Source organism: Phalacrocorax aristotelis, chromosome W (genome assembly GCF_949628215.1).
Source record: "Phalacrocorax aristotelis chromosome W, bGulAri2.1, whole genome shotgun sequence".
Lineage (NCBI taxonomy): Eukaryota > Metazoa > Chordata > Aves > Suliformes > Phalacrocoracidae > Phalacrocorax > Phalacrocorax aristotelis.
Window position 1 is genome coordinate 7,762,574 of NC_134310.1, and position 20,410 is coordinate 7,782,983.

Below are 20,410 nucleotides of genomic sequence, written 5' to 3' on the forward strand. Positions count from 1 at the left end.
GTTGGGGAGCGGTAGGAAATTCAGCATCCCCCCTCTCTTCCCATTTCACATGAATCCATCTGAGGACAGGAGCACGCTTGCGATGTGAGGACAGGCACCAGGACCCTGCCTGTCTGGCCAGCCTGAACCACAGAAGATTCAGGCCCTGCAGTGAGCGAGGAGGTGCAGAGAGGTATCAGACACACACCACGTCATGAAGAGAGGCTATTTTTGTCCCTAACTGCCAGCAAACAGCACAAGCAGTGGCAGGTGGTTTCAGCAGCTAATTCTCTGTGTTGGTTTTTGTGGCCTTAAGCGATGAGCTTTGTCAGTGTAAAAGACATCGCATTGTTCAATTTGCACAGGCAAATCAGGGTATGGTGGCTGATGTTCCCACTGCCTCTTCAAGTCTTCTGCTCTGGTAAGATGGCAGTTTCAGACCCTTGTTCATAAATCCTGGAGGACTTGTGGACACCCAGCAATTTGGGTCTTGATCTGATGTCCCCTTATGTCCCATTCTCCCTATCTCCTCAACTCATGGGCCCTCCCTGCCTGTGACCTCCAGCCCATGCTTCCACTTGCAGCTCTGGGACAAGGAGAAGCAGCCTCACACAGAGCAAAGAAATCATGGTCCAGAGCAACTCGGTGTTGAAAGGTTAAATAACCAACTCCTTCAGTAATATTTTACTATTAAATTAATCTATTAAGTAACCAGCCAGTTTGTTGTTGCTGTTGCTGTAAAAGCACTGCTTTTCTTCTTTTGTAGCCTGGCTGGGGCATTAGGCTGTCTGCTACATCATCTGGACAGCAAAAGCAAAAAAGAAACTTCAAAAACTAAAATGGCATTTTATCCATTTCTTTTTTTTTTTAAATCAGATTTTGTCAGAAATGTTGAAAGAGGACAAAACATAGGGTCGTCTGGGCACTCTCTGTAGGTCCATTCAGCACATCCCAGCTGTGCAGAGGCCAGTGAGGGCAGCAGTATTTGGGAAGAGCGATGGGGTTGGCAGAGAAATGAAAGCAGTTTCCTTCCACTGGCAAAACGTAGCTGCAGAGAGACCTGCTGCGGCTGAAGGAACTTGTGTTCTGGCCTTCAGGGGCTGGAGTGCTCTTTATATGTGCTTCCCCTTGCAGGCCAAAGCCTGAGCACATCCTCTGCAAGGTTATACCCTCCAGCAGAGTCGTCCTGCACCTCATTCCCCAAGGGACCTCAGTGCGTGTGGGGCTGTACAGTAACTGCTTCTCCAGAACAAAACCACCCGCTGCGGGCCCAACAGCTGCACTACTGCTATTACTCACAGCATTCTTCCAATAAACTAATCAATGTGGTTGTTTTGTGTCCTCCCAAATGCTCCCACTGTTCAGAGCTTGGCTGTGCTCCTCCTAAAGCTTGTACATACATGTGCTTCTTTCCAGAGTAATTCTAAGTCCAACCGTCTTTGAGAGAAGGCAGCCAGTGGTCTCACTGTCTGAAGGCTGTGGATTTTTGCTGTTGGGAGCCCACCTGCATCTTGCATCAAAACCTGAATATAGCATTTGCAGATTAAGAAACAGTGGTGGGCTTGGCATGGTGCAGGAAGGAAAGGCAGGGCTATGACAATGCAGCACGTTTGGCCCGAGACTGAGCTTGGCTTGTGGTCCTTGCCCTCACTGTTGAAGCCCTAAGCTCGGCTGCAGAGCCCATTTCGGTCAGGGGAGAACTATCCAGCATGCTTCACTGGTTGTGGTCCCTCTGATGTGCAGAAAGATGGAGTGGCATGGGACAACATTAGTCAAAGCCACCTCTCAAGCGCTGGGTGGCAGTTCCCAGTTTAGTTTGGAGTGTAGGCCCACAAAAGCTCCATGTCCATAAAGCAGCTGCCAGTACCTCTCTGAGCTAAGGCTGGGGCTGGTGAGTCCTTCAGGAGCTGAGAGCAGCTCAGCTGAGAGGCTGCTGACTGTCCCCTTCCAGCTGAGGCAGAGCCAGGTGTGGCTGCTCTTCTCTGCTGCTCTGCTCAGGACCTGCATCCTACCATTGCAAGGTGGGAGATGGACTGTGGCAAGGAGTGAGCGAGGCAGGCTGGCACTCACCGGTATGAACAGAGAGACCGTAACCACTGCTGGTGGCCAGCGATCACTGCTTCTCCGTGGGTGTGGTGCCTCTCACAGCTGAGACCTATGGGATGCCTTCTCCCCTGGACAGGCCCGCAGCAGGTCGGTAGCGTCATCAGGCTTGAACGCAGGTCCAACACAGGGTAGGCAGCTGCCTCCACACACAGTAAGAGGCTGGCAGGAGTCAACACCTTGCTCTTCTCACTGGCTCTGTACAGGCCACAGAATGGCAAATTCTTTGTTATTCTCTCTGGGGCTGGAATTCGATTAATCCACAGAAGATCAGCCTCTCTCTTGGAAAGGCTTCTCGGCATTGTGGTGAGGTTCAGATATTTCTCCCTGAGGTGAGAAGCACCAAGCTCCCTGTTCATGTCTGAACTTCTACTGGCAACAGAGCAGAAGTGCGGAGCGGGGTTATGCAGGAAGGACAGAAGAGACCAAAACATTAGGGGACATACTGTAGGCGGCAGTTGTGTACAGGCAAGGTAAAATGGGAAAAACCCACTTTGCCCTGCTTTATTTTCAGAGCCTGCTCCTGGAGCTGGAAATCATGTTACCAACACAGATTAATGGACACCACCTTTTGCTGCATAAAACATGCCCTCCTGACAACTATAACAATAACTCTGATTTGAATGGCAAAATAGAACATGGAGCATTTCAGTGGGGTGAAAAATCTTGATGAAGGAATCAAAAGAGATTTTAAAAATAAAACGTCCAGCTCTGGGATTCAGAGAGTGTCTGCTCACAGAGCTGGCCCCATGCAGGGACAGAGCTGTGAAAGCTAGTACCTAACTGATGTCTTGGTCTCCATGAGCCAGTCAGCGAGGAAAACTTGGAGCCACAGAGCCAGAAAGCCCATGGACAAATAGGCAGATGGGTGAGCCGGCAGGAGTGGAGGCAGGCTCGCCCATCAGACAGCCTGGCCAAGACTTGTTTTGTTTCCACTGAAAGCTTTGACAGAATCAAAACCTTTCCACGGAACAATACAATTCAGTCTAATCAGCATTTTCGGATGGAACACTCTTCTGTAGGAAAATTTCCATCCAACTCAAGTCATTTACTCCCGGGGCAAATGAGTATAATGTGGGTGTAAAGCACGGTCATGTCAGAGATGTAGCAGTTGCCACATCCTTTGAAATCATGTAAATAGAGATGTGGTGTAACAGGCGATGGAGAACCAGCTCCCTCCCTGGACCTACGGCATCAGCGTACCATGTCATCCTGGAGAAACTTGAGAAATTGATTTTGGCCATGCATCAGTGAATTTTGGGAAATAGGCTGGAATGACAAACAGTCAAGAGCCCTGGACCTAAGGCGAATAGGAAATCCTGTCTAGGCATGGAGAAGTACGCGGACATCCATCTCTCTGCCTTTTTTGTTCCCCAGAGCAGTGCTTTCTAGAAATATACCATGAACTTAATCCTTTGCGAATTTGCTTCATTGTAATATGGCAATGCCCTCCCCTTTTGCAGTTTTAACACAGGATGTTTTACAGTAGCAAATCTTACAGAAAGTAATGGTTTTATTTGCAAGAAGGACAGCAGGTACCGATTTGGGAAATGCTAGCCAAGGGAAGGCCCTAATTTCCAGACTGGGAAGCAGCATTGTTGCTTTCTCCTCTAACAGGAAAGATTAATAACCAAACTGGCTTGGCTCATGGTTTAAAGCAAGAGTCACAAACTTGGTCCTTTATCAACGCTGACAGCAGGTTTAAAGTGTAATATTTGCACCAGTGCAACTGTTTGGTTGTGTATCAGCTTTCACCAGCATGCTTCCACACGTGTATACAACCACATTGTTCAAAGGCTTCATAAACCAGGACATTTTAGTCCCACTTCTGCGCAGGTGCTTATATTGCACAGATGCTATGGTGAAAGGGATGAAGTGATCTTTTTTGTACCTGTGCAAGCCATGCCTTCAAAAAAAACCCTCAAGATCTTTGTGGCAATAAATATGAGAATCATAATGTATATTGTCTTGCTCCAGCCATTTCAATAGAATATTTAACTGGTAGATAATCAAAAGTACGGATATGGAAAAAAATTGCAATGATTAATAAAAGATAAAACATATCATACAATCAGTGGAAAGGGGGAAAGCGGTATGCTTTGTGTGTTTGTGCTTTAACTGATACAAAGAGAAACAAGGATGGAAAAAGTGTTTTAGGGACTTTAAATGGGTTAAAAAACAGACACAGGAAGACAGATATTGAATCATGATAGAGTGCATCTAGTGCAGCATCCATTTTCCCAAATGTGAAGCAGCAAAGAGAAAGAAACTGTACAGAAACCTAAGACATGACATTTAGGGCAGCCTCTTTTAACACCTCTGGTGCTGTTTTGGCATATTCAGAAAAATCACAAATAAACTTACACTGGGAGGAGCTGCAAAGATATAGCAAAGGTGAAGAAGGGTCTGAGAAGTTGCTAAGTAGGAGCAGAAATAATTACGTGGGCTGAGATGCAGAAAGTGGAAGGTAAGGAAGTCCTTTTGTGATACAATATAAAAAAACTCAGAACAATCTACTCTCAGAGAGGGCTAAGAATTTAGCAAAGGGCAGTTAAGATATTGGCACAGTGAAAATGTCAGATTTTATTCTGAGGCAAGTATAAACTATAGGAACCACATTTTAAAGGTGATGATATATTCCACTTCACCATCTTTAATCCTCCATTCCATGTAAAATCATCTGTTTTGGCTCCACTGTTAATTTAGAAATGAACAAAAGTCTCCCCTCTTTCTTAATTAGGTTTTCTAAATCAATTACCTTGCTTGACTGTAGCTTCCCCTAATCAAGAACTCCTCCTCTTTTCACTATGATTTAGGGATTTTCGACCTTGCTTCTCTGTATACTGACAAGATATTGTGCCAGGACAAGGGGTGATGGTTTTAAACTAAAGGAGGGTAGATTTAGACTGGGTAGAAGGAAAAAATTGTTACTCTGAGGGTGGTGAAACCCTGACCCAGGTTGCCCAGAGAGTTGGGAGATGCCCCATCCCTAAAGACATTCCAGGTCAGGTTGGATTGGGCTCTGAGCAACTTCATGAAGTTGAAGATGTCCCTGCTCACTGCAGTGGGTTGGACTAGGTGACCTCTAAAGGTGGACTAGGTGACCAACCCAAACCATTCTAGGATTCTATGATTCTATACTGGCGGTGGAGCAAGCAAAGGACATGCTCCTGAAAGGGGCCCCATTTGCTTCCCATACCTCACCTGTTTTGCCCTCCTCTACACAGGGTTCAGAGGCCAGAAGAGGATGGAAAAAGCCAGCATGGCAAGATGGAGACAGGAGCTCTCACAGATGGAGAAGGACGCAGCATCCATAGTTCTCCCTCTGTCATTGGGATCAGGACACCTTAGCACAGTCACAGACTCTAGAAGACCAATGTAAGGGAAAACAGATTTCACAGGTAGAGTTCAAATGAAGAGGAAATTAAGTGATGGGAGTTTGTGGAGGTCATGCTTCCCAGTGAGTCAATGGAGGGAGGATGTAGATGTTCCTTTTGAACACTTTCCGAAGGACGGTATGACTTACAGTCAGAAAAAATCTAATCTTCGTTTTCCCATTCTGCACTTTGATTTTGACCCTTCTAACTTCAAATAACATCTCAGTGGCACTTTGTGCGCGTGCAGGAATTGTCAGGCATGTTTATGCCCTGGCATGTGTAGATAACGTTTTGTGTGTGTGCTTATATACACATACACATACAAGGACACTTGTGAGCAGGTCTGTGGTGTTTTTATGCACACAATAACAAAGGCTGTACTTTTGTTTGCAGTGTTCTTTCACTAATTATTATCTTCCCAAAGTGGAAACCTCCTACCACCTCATAACTACAGTGGATGAGAACTCCTGGGCTCTCCCTGGTGTCTGTGACTTAATAGTTAGGAGAAAACCTATTTGTTTTCCCACATACACCCACCCCCTTCCCAACCTATTCATTTTTTAAAACCCTGTTTACTTTATTGAGCTGCACAAACTGATTAATCAACTGCGCTGATGCAAGAAATAAAAAGGCTGTATTTCCTGCTTAGTATATTGATATGCTCCACAGAATGAGGCATAAATATACAAATGGGTGAACTCAGCTGCTTTGCATTTACAGGAAGTGCTGTATGATATAAATCCCAGTTCACAAGTGGACAAATGCTGGCATTTCCCTGCGAACACACAGAGGGAAATTCGTGCAGTCAAGCACTATGCTACAGCCCTGTCCGAGAGCAGTCAGAGCTCCAGGTTCAGGTCCTCACCTTCCAGCTAGCTCAAAATCTCAAGCAAATCTTAATTCTTTATGGCTGCAAGTGGAAGCAAAATTTGGCCTGTGTTGTAGCACTAACATCACAGCAATGTAGAAAAGAACCCGAGAATTTCGATAGGCTATTTGAATGAGAAGTGCAGGAAAGATTTAGGTGAACTATGGGGAGATATCATTGATTTGAAATATTTTTATACTATTTTCATTTAAAAATCCACAAAGCAACCTTAAAAACATCCTATCCACCTGTATTCTTCCTTTATAGATTCCAGAACTGCATTGTGTACATGCCGAAACACTGGGCTATGGGAGTTGTACTTCTCAGGAAAAGAATAAGTATACCTATTGTTTTTATTTTATTGCAGTTTTATGAATCCAAATACCCAAGACAACAGGTAGAGATTCTGGGAAATTAGGTACATCAAACAATAGCAAGACGGGAACTAAGTCAAACAGAGACTAACTTATTTGATTTAGATCACATAATGCATCGAAATTACTACATGCCAGGTTTATACCTTAACCACAGCAGCATCCTTTCTCCCATATAGCTGTCTTATTGGAAATGCTCAGGGCCAGCTTTTTGTACATTGCCTCCTACACAGATGGGGCCAGTTTTCAGAACAGCAACACTTTCAGCCACAAACATAGGGAAAAGGTTTGCAGAACAGCTCTGCACCCACACTCACAAGTGGTTTTTTTTGTCATGAACAAAAAGTTTATGAATGTCATTTTGGCAGTTGGCTTCCTTTGAAAATCCAGCCTTTGCTATTAGAGAGGAAAGGAAGTCACAGACTGGTGTACTCCACAGTTTTCTTAGTCCTGGTATGCAGCCATGACTAACTGCTTCCTCTGTCTGAGGTTTTTTCCCTGCCCCATTCTGCTCAGTCTCACTTGTGCAGTTCTGAAGGGCTGTTATCCCTCATATATATATAGCTACCACAATGAATGTCTGCTTTAATTTGCCCCTGGGAAGAAGTGTGACAAAGACTGATGTTTGTATGTTTATCCTCAAACTCCATTGCTTAGGATCTTTGACAACTCATCCATGCAACTGTTCTGATGGTTTTCATTTTTGCTGGCCATAAAGCATGCAGTGAATTTCCTACTCCATGTCAGCATGAGCACACATGTGTACAAACTTCGGTAATGACACAGAAATGTTAGGTTTTTTCAGATGGGATGCTCTAATTTTGTGCTTTGACTTCAAGGGGAGAATGCAGAACCATAAATGAAACTTCAGGCCTCAGCTCCCACATCAAGAGGATCTTAAAGTATCTGTTCCTTTAAACATCTACCCATAAGTAGGTTTTTGAGAATGTGACTTTCAGTAGACATCCCTACACGAAAGGAGTAGATTGTCAGTTCAGCCTAGAAGCATTACTGGTTTATAAAGAAATGAGTGCATTTCTGCAGAGCGGAAAGCATGGTCTGTGCCTCTGAAAGCCAAGAAGGTGAGAACAGGTACAGGGAGGATGGAAGAAGAGATTCCTAAGAGAAAAAGAAGAGGAAGAGTGCAATCTTTCTGATTATGTTTGGCTTTGACACATGGTCCCCATGTGAAGCAGCTTTGGTCCCTCTCCCTGTAGTTTGCAAGCTTCCTGGAGCACCTTTGTTCTTGTCACACCAAGCCCACAAAATCCTCCCTGCTGGGAAAAGGCAAAGGGGACTTTTTGGGTGTCCTGCAGATATGAATAATCCAGTGAAAAATCCAAATCCTCCCTCTGCTCTGCCTCACTCCAAGAGCTGCCTGCTGCAGTCAGAAAACCACATGCCTCTTGTGCTGCCCCCACCTCATCTTGAGTTGTTTGAATAGCATCATCCTTTAGCCTAGCAAGGAAATGGTAAAGTGCTGGCACACCCTGGTCCCAGAGTGACAGCGCTGACACTACAGATGTCAGAGTGTTTTAATACCAGAAGCTGCTGCCAGCTTTTAAACAATGGCTCAGGCATGACAGAAGGGACCAAGGAGCTTTCCATCCCCTCAGGCCAACTACTTCCCAGGGATGACTCCTGCCAAAATCCTTGACTGAATACAGTCAAGGCTTCTATCACTGCAGTGATAGAAGGAAAATCCATCCCAAGTCATAAACCTCCAAGACCAGAGTAGTGAGAACCCAGCGAAGTGTTATCATCCTTGCAGTCCAAATACAAATCATCATCCACCATCTCCAGGTCTGGCTGAGTTTTCTTATCTTATGTGGCAGTGAGTCCCAGAGCTTATTCTTACATGAAGGTTTCTACTTCATTTAGGCTAAAACATGTAGCGTCTTGTTATTAAGTCCGTGCAGTAATTGGCAGAATGGTATGAGGAGCTGTAGACAGGGTCTGCTTTTCTTGGTAGCTGGGGTGAGTGACCACTGAAGACAGCTATCCCCTAAGAATGCTGTAGTGGCACTCTCTACTCCCTCTCCCTCTCTGCTGCCAGCACACCAGTAATTCCTCTTGAAGTCAGTAAAATATTCATACTACGGGCACTTTACCCCTTAAACCGGTAAAGCCCAGCTCAGCTGGAATAAAGGTGGTGGCAGAGCAGTGATTTGTTTGCTGGGGTTCAGGGGAAGAGTGCAGAGAAGCCGAAAGGGAGGTAAGCCCATGGTCTTGAGTGCAAAGGAGGAACACTCTGTGGTTGCTCATGTGGGTACATGGGTGAGGTGAGGTTTTGAAGATGAGGTTCAGATACAGCATCTCACCAGGAAAGGTGAGACTTGACATTTGCAGGTTTCCTGCTATTCTGGTAACAGCATTAAGTGTGCTCGGCTCTACCTTGAGCTAGTAAGATAAACAGAGAGGAACTGCATGGCGAGAAGCCACAAAAGAGCCCCCAGGGAAGCCAGGCAGATGTCCTTGCAGCAAAAAATCCAGGAGTCCCACGACTATGTAGTTAGAGCTGTTTATAAATTTTCTGTTCCTGGCAATGATTTTGACAACAGAAAACAGAAAAGGTTTTGGCTTTTTTTTTTTTTTTTTGACAAGATTTTCTTTGCAACCTTTGGAGGCATTCTTAAAACTACATGTCTGAAAAGTAAAAACTATTTGGGGATCTTTTGGCTACAGTGTTTTGATTGTCCAAGCTGAAAACCGCTGGGGAGAGGGAGAAGAAATAAGAGAGATTTCCAAAGTTCTTTTATGAAAATTCAATTTTAATTGAAAATTTATATTTGCTGTGGAAAACTTCTGCCTGATGAAAACACACATTTCTGTGGAAAACATGGTTTGAGAAAAACATTTCACACAGCTCTTTGCATGCTCACAGTGCACTACAGACTGTGACAGGGAAACCGTGGGGTGAAATTACCTCATCTCTTAAAATCTGAAACGTAGGCAATCAGCTAGAGAAACACTGCCTGTTTTTACAGCCTGATGTGGTGGGCTAATCTCTGATCACTATGCATATCCTTAAAAATGCTTTTTATTCCTATCTCTTTTCACAACTAATAAGCCACTTTCAGCGCGTAGCATTTTGACTCTAACTTCTAAACATGGTAAGGATCTTTATGTCAGAATCTCATTTCTTCACAGATAAAAAGAGTTTTTGAAAAATCAGCATTTTCTGAGGGAAAGTTTCTATCCTGCCAGACACCCACCACTCCCCCAGCATTATTTCCCAGTGGAAAAAATGAAGCAAAATAGTTTATTTGCTCAGTATGGTTAAAATTAATAGTGTTTGGTCTGTCAAGCCTGACTGAAGTATTAATTTTCAGTTCCACTCTGCTTTGAACTGCATCCATATGCAGTGGTCATTGTTCATTAATAAGTCTGGTGCAGATGCCTCATGCCCTCGTTCCCCTCTTGGCACAGCTCCCTGGTGGGCTGGCAGTCCTGTCTCTGTGGTGTTTTCTGGCTGAACCACCACACCACATCACATCGCACAATGAAGAACAAAGCCTGCTGGGGAACCCAGCCCACAGAGAACAGAGATGTGAGGGCACCAGATTCCCATGACAGGCTATTTCAGGAAAACACGCTCATGAATGGGATGTTGCCTTGGGAACTGCACAGTAAAATCCATCTGCAATAGTTATGTTCAGAAGAAGTGACATGATATATGTTACATATCCAGCAGTGCATGAGGGAGCATTCAGCATCTATACCGGTTCATGCCTGTGTTGAAAGTTTGCGGTTGAACGTACTGCCAATGACTTGAGGTAATGTCGGTGTGTTGTTGCAATTAAAAAAAATGAATTGGAGGTGATCGCTGATCTGTGAGCAGATTCGTGGTTTTGTCACAAGAATAAATGCTCCTGAAGCGTGCTATGATAGTGTTGAAATAATTCTGTGAAATTGGTCACCGTTTAGAGGGTCTGAGCAAAAAAGAGTTTTGTGAGGGCTAACACAATAGCAATGGATACAGTCTACATCTTCAGACCCTACAAATGACTTCCTCTCAAACGCTAAGAGTCCTGGGTTTATTTTCCTATTCTGGGTCACTATGAGGTGCTTTGCGTCCACAGCAGCCTGCTCACAAGAGGGATTATGTTGTTTTGGACTGGCACTCCTAGCTCTAGTCTTACAGCAGGAGCACAGGCCGATCTGGTAGCACCGTAGCTCTCATCCAGACTACTCACCCTACACAGCCTTTATGCCCAATGCAGAGAAAGATGCTAAGGGGTTTTTTTTGCTTCTCAAGATAATGATCTAAAATAGATCAGATCACTCACACCCTACAAAGGTCTGTTTCCATTCACTGTAGCAGAAATCTTAGAGGGTAGGTCCATATATAGAAACCCTGCTTTTGCAGATATCTAAAGCTAAATGAGATCGATAGTACCCTGATTCCCACTTTGGGGGGCAATGAGGGAGAAAAGTGACCTCTACAGCTCAGCCCCTACCCAGGCCTACTGTCCTAGGAGGAAGGATTCGCTCTCTCCCTTGCTCACACTGACAACAACAACAAAAAAGATTTAAGCCAAACTTATGGAGACAAGCCTTTAATGGCCACTTCAGATAAATAAGTGCCTGTGTCCCTCACGCTGCAGTTTTAATGCTGAAGGCTAAAGAAAAGTCAGTTTGAAAATAAAATAAAGCTAAACGTCCAGAGAGACTTTAAAATATATTACCCAGAAGGCTAGGACCTATGTTCCTTGTTTCCTTCAATGCTTTTTCAAATGTTAATTCATATTGGTTAAAAAGGCAAACAAGCTACACTCTGGCAATTTTAACTTCATTTGATTGAAAAGCAAGATTTTGTAAAAGCTAACACCCACTGCTATGAATTAAACTGGAATGAATACAAATTTTCCCTGAAACTGGGATGGTTCAAACCCAATCATATAATACAGGAGTCCTGGTGAGACCCCTGCCCCTTCCTGGACTTGGAGGACTTTGGTAGTTAAGACACTGCACACTACAAACCTGTGCACAGCACAGACTTGTGCATACCAGCCAGGTGCATTTGCCTGGGAAGAGACACATTAATTTTTACTACAAAACAGTTGCCCTGATGGCATATAGGGCCATCTTCTCCACACTGTTACTTTTAGAATTTTAGAATTTTAGAATTTCATACCAGCATGTCTCCAGACCCATTTGTATCCCTCCAGCTGGGAGGTTCAGCCCTCACTGCTCCTACATTCTGTCTCAAAGGATCACAGCGGGCTGGGTTGGACGCCTGGGACCCAGGGCAGTATTTGTGCTTCCAGCAAACATTTATTTCACTCCAGTCGCAGCTCATTGTTTCCTCTTTGGTGTCCACCAGGTGGCACAGGCTCCTGGCAGGTTTACAAACTGGTAATGGGGCAGCAGACCACGAAGGTGATTTCTGCTTTCCTGGGCTGCACTGACTCCTCAGCAGAGATAGTTCCTTGCTTTTTTGTCTTAGCGTTACACACACCAAGTTTCATAGCTCTATTAACGGAGTTTCACACTGTATCACAACAGAATACAAACGCACAAATAAGATCCTAGCGCTGCCAAGGTAGACGCAGCACGTACCATATGTACACCATAAAATCTGCCATCTAAACAACAATTATCCTCACTTTTCTGGTCTGGAATTTCAGTCTATAGAGGGATACCACTGACCTGCCTGAGGTCTCAAACCTTTGCACATCATCTACACCTTCTTTGTGATATGCATTGCAGGATGAGTCCTGATCCAAAACAAACTATTGCCTGCTTTATATCTGTATTTCCTTGCCAAGAGAAGAAGCTGGTTCATTCTAAACTACCATCCATTAGCAAACTTCTCACAAGCTGTGGAGCACAGGATACAGCATCTGCTTAAAACAGCAGCAGAAACATCAGTGAAGGATTCTATAATGTGCTATGTTGAAGAATTCAGCAGGAGAATTTAATTGACTAGAATCAATTAATTAAATATGGCTGCCTTCAGCACAGTCGTTTGCTCTGTGCGAATACTTCACTCATCAGTAATGAAACATATCCAAAAGCAATGGTGTGAAGAGGAGTGATGGAGGGAGATAAGGAATCCACGCCACATCCTGTGTGGAAGAGGTTCTTCAACATCACCTGCAGTCGCAAGTCTGTCACACCTACTGCTGCCCCCAGATAATCATTTTCCCTTGTATTCTCCACAATTATTTTAAAGTTCCTGCACAAAACATAGTAAGTTGTCCCAGCGTTTGGAGGGGTAACAATATCTCTGTGCTGCCTTCGCCTCCCACCAGGCCCCACAACTCCAGCGCCTCCTCAGCTGCCACCTTTGTGTTGTGCAAACTTGTTTTTATGTGAGTGAAGAGTGCCACATGCTCTAAAAATGGTATATTAAAACTTTTCATGCACCCTGAGGGCCATCTGAGGGACCCCCTCTTCCCCTGGGGTCAGCTGCCGGGACAGGCAGCAGCTGGGTGCAGCCCACTGGGGAGCAGCAGGATTTTATCAGCCTCCGGGGGTTTAAAGGCAAATCCCAGCCCTGGCTCCTGACAGAAAATGACACAATGGGCCCAGGCAGCTGGGTTGCCACGGTCAGCAGTGATGGTCCCCCTGGCTCCCAAGGAGCCGGCCGGTGCCACCAGTGTGGCTGTGTCAGGGTGTCAAACGTGTCTGCCCTGAGGGAAGGTGCCTCGCTGAGACCTCCATGGAGCCAAAGCCTCCATGAAGCTGTGACACCCCAGGAGCCCCAGAGGCCTAAGGGTGAGCAGGCAGGCTGCGAGCAGGCAGGGCCCAAGGTGGGGAGCCCCTTCTCCAGGGCTCCTTGTCACCACAGACTGGGTGGGCAAACCTCAGAGGTGGGAGAGGGTGGAGGAAGGGGTGAGGTGGTGGGAGATGGCAGCTCCTGGTGCTGGGGCCTGGCGGGGACCAGGGCTCTGCCAGGGGTGCCTTGGGGCAGAGGGGACACAGCCCTGAATCTCCCTACTTATGAGTGCCATACTGACTTGCCCTACCTCTTATTTAAAGCGAAATTTATCTGGCTGCATCCATTAAGCCCTCCTCCTCCTCTCTGCGTGACTCCAGTGCCCTCCGCCCCATGGGGCTCCTCCAGCCTCAGGCCACTGCTCCCGCCTCCCTCAGCTTGGCTGGGCGCTGCGCTCGCTGCCTGGCTTTCTGAGTGACTCAACGCCTACAACAGCTTTTTAAACTTCAAGCTCAGCAGGAGGGCCAACCCCCTGGCTGCCACTGCTGGTGCTGACATGCTTTTTTTCGGTGTAAATTCTAACGGGAAGCTCGAAAGCAGCTGTGCTGCTAGCAGGAGCCACCTGACACACACCCCACACACCCCTCCTCCCCGCCGGTGATGCTGTCTGCTCTGCCACCGCATGTCACTGCCTCTTACGTAATCACTACATGACTCCAGCTTTCCTGGGACCTGGTTATGCAAAGAAGTGCAAAAAAAAAAAAAAAGGTTAAAAAAAAATCCTCACTGACCCACTGACATGTTTCTCAGTGCAGGGCTGTCACAAGTGGGCGTGCAGTGAGGCAGCGTTCAGCAGAAGAGGAGTTCGTCATCCCCCTCTCACCTTGCCTGGGTGGCTCTTGGGTGAGGACCCAATGCTGGATGACTCCGGGTGTTGTGTCCAATCCTCAAGGTAAGTCCTGGCCAGCTTGGTGAGAGGGAGTTCGTGGCATTGGGGCTTTTCCAGGTGTTGGGGCAAAGAAGGCAGCAATACCCTACCAGAAAACTGTTTCTATGCTTGTCCCTAGACCTCTGCTAGCTTTCCTGAAAAGTGAAAGATTTTCAATATGAAAATTGCTGGATTTTTTTCTTTTTTTGTATTTTAAAAATTTTTCTTTTTTTATATCTTTTTTCTTTTTCCTTTTTTTTTGTCTTTTTTCTTTTCTCTTTTCTCTTTTTCCCTTTTCCTCCTTCCTTCCTTTCCTTCCCTCCTCCCCCTGTAGGTTATCTCAATGCAGTCTATGCTTCCCCCTATCTGTCCCTGAATTTATCTCCTCCTCTAAAGTTCTGACATTCAGCACTCCTCCCTGCCACACCTGCCAACACACCGACACCTGTACATGCACACACACGGATGCACACACACCATATTGCAATACCTGATATTGTCCTCCCTAATTTCTGTTCCCATCTTCCGGGAGAGTGCTGAAGGTGGTTATATTTGTAGATTTTATTGTATGCTTCTACTACATTTGACTAGTTGTCGAAGTTGGACATTTTTGTTGCCTGTTCTTTCCTATGTGCTTCTTCTCATTCAGTCTCCTCTTCACATCAGAAACACCAACATGCGTGCACTTGCAAATACCTGGCTGTGAGACTAAGGAGGAATTTAATTCCTGCATTGGGCAGATTTTTGTTGTTTCTAGAGCATCACCTTGTATCTCTATGGCAGCCAGCACAGCAGTAGAGCTTGATGATAACGTAATGAATGTAAGGTGCTGGATTTCCTGCCCTGAAGAGAGGGGATGGCATCATCTCTGTGGAGAAGCCACAGTAGAAAGGTGGCTTCCTTGGAGAGGACCTTCTGCCAGCAGTTCCTACTGTGGCAGAAGGACCCAACTCTCAGCGGAGGGAGCCATTTGCATGTCTCTGCACAAAGCTTCACCTGTGGAGATGACGAGGCCAGGAAAGGGAGTTGGCCTTAGTGATACCAGTGGTTAGCATGGAGTGGATGGTTACTCCTGTAATGGAGGTACCTGTATGGTATCAGCATTTGCTCAACTTTATGTTTTAACCATGGCAAACTCTGCTGTGAAGTTCCTAAGCTAGTGAGGTTGCAGTGAAAGCACAAACTGTTTTGTTCCAGCTGGTCTGTATGTACTTCAGACCTTTTGCTTCCATCTTCCTGTCTTCCATCCCCTCATCATCTCCTTTCCTGGTCTAAATTTCTCAATGACACTTTTGGCCAGGTTTTCACAGTGTTGGAGTCCCTAGATGCAAACCACTTCTGAAAACCTCATCCTTTATGTCAAAATCAGTGTAAAAATATAACATTTGAAAATTGGTCTTCCCTTGGCTTGCTTTGTATGGGGAAGATGTTGATGTATACGCCCTTCACTATGTCCCTTACAATATCAGAAACACTGAAACCAAGATAGAAAATACAAATGATCCAGGCATTGAAAACCGTTGAAAAATTATTAACACCATGTAGGACCGTTTGTTGCTTTCTACCATTGCTCAGGTTGTAACGTGGTTTCTTCAGTTCACAAAGTTTCTGGGGACAAGCCTTTTCCTCTCTTGCTTTGAAAAGTCTTTTGCATCTAATTTCAAAGGCGGGGAGGGGTTGTTGTCATTTCCCCCTCTCCCTCTCAGACTTACTCTTCTGTAGCAAGTTTGAGAGAGAAAGACAGAGAGAAAACCATTCCAAAGGCATGCAGGATTTATATAAAGGCAGGTGATATTTATTATACCTGGAGGAAGGTGTAAAATCATTGTGTGTTATTTCTGGAGCTTGTGGTGAAATAGTCCTCGTTTTGGATTTTAAAGCTGACAGCTGCCATGAAATTTTTATAGGAAGAAAAGGTGTATTTAATCCCCCTTTTTCTGCCCAAGTTTCACTGTATTTATCTTGCTTCAGCAAAACAATGAATTTTACAGCAAAGAAAATAACACGTTAAATATTTCAATTATATTAACTAAGAAAAGTGATAAATGTCACAGTCACGAACTTAGATGATTCACCAGCCTCCACTTCAGACGCAGTCTTTGGTCTCAGAAGCACTTTAAAGTGGCACAGAAGTCTGCATCCAGGGCGGAACACTACTGTGTAAGCACAAACCCAAAGGCTGTGCCTTGAAGCCACTTTTCCTACTGGCTTTCAGTGAACTCTGAAATACAGAATTTCCTCCCCTGCAGGCAAAAGTATCCCCAGGTTTCTCATTAATGTTGTTGCTATTAATTAAAATGCAGGAGAATTGGGAACGTGTTGTCAATAGGCCATGAGACTGACTCCTAAAAAAAGGTCCTGCTGCCTCAGAGTAATCGACTCCTCCAGGCACACTGTGCATCCCTTACCACACAAAAATCATGGTACATTCAAACTCCTTCAGGTTGCTGTGGTAGCAAAGGCCCTTCCTTTGCTCATTGTCTAATGCTAAACCCAATATTCTTTGTATACTTTACAGACATTGCAAGTAATACGCAGTAGAGAAAACTCTAGGGAGAAAAGCTGATATGAAAAGAAAATGAAACTGCCATCCTGAATTCTGTGGAATTAACCAAATTTCCCCTTCTATGTAAGCATCAAGATGGTAGATATAAAATGCAAGTTAATGAAACAGTGTACATTTGTTGAAAAAGCTAGTGAGTCTCATATGACAGAGATGCATATCTAACTGGATGTTGCAAATCTGCCAAACCTCAATCTGCTGTTCGTAATCATCTGGTTCCTTTTATAAGCAATATAAAATGCAGTTCCAGCTACAGAATCTTGTTATCACTAGCAGGCACATATTAACAGTAAGCTAATATCAAATGCATGCTAAAAAACTCTCTCTGAAGATTTTAAATGAAATTTCCTGAAAAGTTATGTCATTAGGTAAATAAATGAGGGCTGTGGGAGGAACTCATCCGTTCACTGACTTTCAATGCCAGTGGCATGTGCTTACTTAGCTGAGAAATGAAAAGATGCATTTTTTCCCCCTTAAAAGTAAAATTTCAAAATCTCCTTGGATTTAAGCATTTAGCAGGGCTCTTTGATGAGGTTTACAGAATGATTTAAAAGCACCAGCTCTAACAAGTTCAAATTTTCCTTAACAGTTCATGCTATTGCCTCCAGCCATTTGATGTCTATTCCTCTTCCCAGCCACCCAGCCCTTGTACCTGATACTCCAGCTCATCTTCATTCCCCTTGGGCTCTGGGATTTCTTGCATCATAAGACAGTTCACATTTTCAGTGCACCAGATTTAGAGGGCTCATTAATTTTCAATGTGGTTTAGATGCAGACATCTCTAAATGGTTTTAGAAAATAGGTTGTAGATATCTGAAATTGTTACCGCTACAATGCCACATCCCGTTTACTCTCTTTATAGATTTTGCTCCTGAATTTCACAGTTTATTTTTGAGAACGGAGTAAGATTTTTTTCAATTGCTTTTGCAAGTTGTATTTTTTGTCATTACAGAGTTTAGCCAGCAGATTGGTCCCACAGAATCAACCGGTTCATAAGGTGTACTATTTATGCAAATTTAAAATTAACATAATGTATATGATAATGCACATCCATATTAAGAACTACAAAGAAGGAAAGGAAATAAGCCTTTGGGTGTTTTTAGACCTCACATTTTACAACTGAGTGAATTTATTGCAAGAGACTATGTTCAAGAACCAACATATTAGATACCCTAAAACTGTTTTTCTAAGAGTTCCACTGGCAGATAATTTTGACTAAAAAAAAAAAAGGAAGCTGTTTTTAGGAAGACTCAAAATGTTTCTAAACATTTTACTTCAAATTTACTGAGCAAAACGTCATTTCAAAAAGTTATTTTCATGTTGAAATTGATCAATTCCTTATGAGAGAAAATAGTTAACTATCCCAAAACATTTAATTTGAGATAAAACCAAAATGCTTTCTCTTGATCCCGTAGAAACAGTTTTGCAGCTGTTCAATTCAGCATGGAAAGAACTCTTGTAGAGCATTCCAACATAGGCTGCGCTTTGCACCTGAAGAGGGAATTCAGGTATATAAATAAAGGGACAAGAGTCACGCAGACAGTGTAATGAGCTGAAAACTGCAGCTTCAGAGAGAGCAACACAATTTTATGTATTTTTGTACATTCACAGTAAAATAATTTCTTCTGCTCTGTGTACCTAATACCTACACCACAGAGTTTCGACATGGGCGGCAGATTTGCTTCTCTTATCGAAAGATAATGATGATGTCTGAGAGCAGGTTTTGCACCCCACATGCAAAATCTAGTATATTGTGAGTATAGAGGTCTGAGCAGTATAAAATGTGGAATTCCAGTTTGCTGCATTCTTTCTAGTGGGGTGGGAGAGAGTGAAGCTTTGAAGGAAGGACACTGGTCTTGTCAAGTCAGTGTAGCTGAAACATTCAAGTAGCCACTCCACAAAACTACTTTATATATGAGGTGTGGACATTTTAAACAAGATGATTGCTTTAAATCCCTTCCATGTATAATATTGAAAGGAGTTAGTAGCCAGCATTGCTTTTGATTTAAAGAGAGTGTGACAGTAAATAACTATTCTGTTGATTATAAAAACCTGTGAGAAGGACATTTCTGGGGTCCTCCCAGACCAAGAAGTGAGCAGTAAGAGCGCACCCAAAGGTTAGAACCTTCTGTTCCTAGATGTGACAAATTCCCTTGCTGTATCATACAGAATATAAGACTTAAAATTTTTGAAATATGTAGGTATGGTAAATTTTTTACCGCTCTAAATTTGAACTTTGCTGTGCTGAGGCTTATGACAGGCTAAATTTACTGGGGACATTCAAAGAATTGTTTGGAGAAGAAAAATGCAGTTCATAAGTGTACTATGTTCCAGTTATGCTATACGTAGCATCTCTGCTTATCAGAAATTATTGCAATAATTAACTGTAGGATGACTTCCATGCCATCATGAGTGGAATAATCTGCAGACATCAGGCAATATTTCAGAACAGACTAATGACTCCAGACTCTGACATTTCTGGTTGCCAAATGTAACAGGCTTCATTTAAAAAGACCACTTTCAAAATTCAGGCGTCCTTTAAGATGTCTCAGAACTGGAGCCCTCTAATAAAGAGACTCTAAACCATGAGCTATTTTAAGAAAACATTTTAGTTCTAACTTTGAAAGATGTCTTATTTGCGGCATGTTTTTAAAAGCTAAATTCAAGTGGTGTTGCGTGGGTAAAATCAAAATGTGAAGAACTGCTGCATTTGTTTTGGTTTGTTTGTGGGGTTCTTTTGTTGTTGTTTTTGTTGTTGAAGGGAAGCTTTCCATTTGCCTGGTTTTTGAGACTCCTCTATGTTACATTTTTTATCCTCTGCATCCCTGAGAGCTAAACACATTTTTCTCTAATTGAAATCTGAGGCTCCTACCTAATGAGGTAACTTCAGCTAGCAAAGGCTTTCAGGAAAACAGCAGGTATTAGGAAAGTCTTATTAAGCTTCAGGATTTTTTGCCTAAGTGACTCCAAAACTTCTGTTCACCTGCAAGCAATGACCCAAGGACCCGGCCTCATCCTTGTGATTGCTGCCCTGACTTTTTTGCTGAAAAACAAGCCTCCAGAGCACAATCCAGTTTTTGCTGTTTAGCCTTTCTCACTCCTTGTAATTTGTCTCACAGTTTCCCCTGGCTGCAGTGTTGTTCTCTGCTTCCTGGCGAGGTTATTGCGTAGTATAGGTTTGACGTGTGCCTCTTACTGTGCTACGATGTCAATGTGGCCACGGCAACTGGGGGAGCGAAATGTCCCCCAAGTTTCAGACTTCGGGGAGTCAAGGACTGGTCCCATCCTTGGGGATCTCTCAGACCTAAGAGCTCTGGCAGGTGAAAATGCTTTGGTGAGTAATCTCATGTGCGTCTAGGTGAAATCGTGCCAAGATCACAGCTTCCTCCTTTTCAATCCTGTGCAATAAGTCAGATAAGGTGCAGTTAAGAGCAGAAAGCCAGATAAGATGCAGTTAATGGCAGAATTTGGCTTTGTGTTTTGAGAAGGAAGAGTGTCTTTATTTTCTTGTGGAGTCAAGCAGTTTAGGCAGAAATTCCCACTGGTACCATCTA